This window comes from Musca autumnalis, unplaced genomic scaffold, assembly GCF_047663935.1.
Source record: "Musca autumnalis isolate F117 unplaced genomic scaffold, ASM4766393v1 scaffold_4, whole genome shotgun sequence".
In the NCBI taxonomy this organism is placed as follows: domain Eukaryota; kingdom Metazoa; phylum Arthropoda; class Insecta; order Diptera; family Muscidae; genus Musca; species Musca autumnalis.
The window spans coordinates 218131896-218132272 of NW_027411977.1; positions in this window are offsets into that span (position 1 = coordinate 218131896).

Here is a 377-nt window from a genome sequence, read left to right on the forward strand (position 1 = left end):
CCGATGATTTGAGAAGGAGTGCTCTTCCGAGACCCTCCAATTCTGCACATCGTTTATAAGATTTTCCGACCATATTGTTATATCTAATACCTCTTGCCTAATTTTGTTAACAAAAGTGGCTTTATTTCCTATGTTAAGGTTCAAGAAATCTAAAAGGGCTTGGCCCCTTTTGTTAGTATTAGTACTACCCCACGCAATGTCGTGTGACTTAGCATCGCTATCTACTAGTACTTCGTTACCTGTTTGTTTTGCTTTCCTCACCAACCGCTGCAGCTCCGACGTAGGTGGTAGTGTCGGTGAGTCGAAAGGTAAATATACTGACGCAAAGTATATATTGTCATTCCCCAGCTTCAGCACATTTGCGTCCTATGTTGACA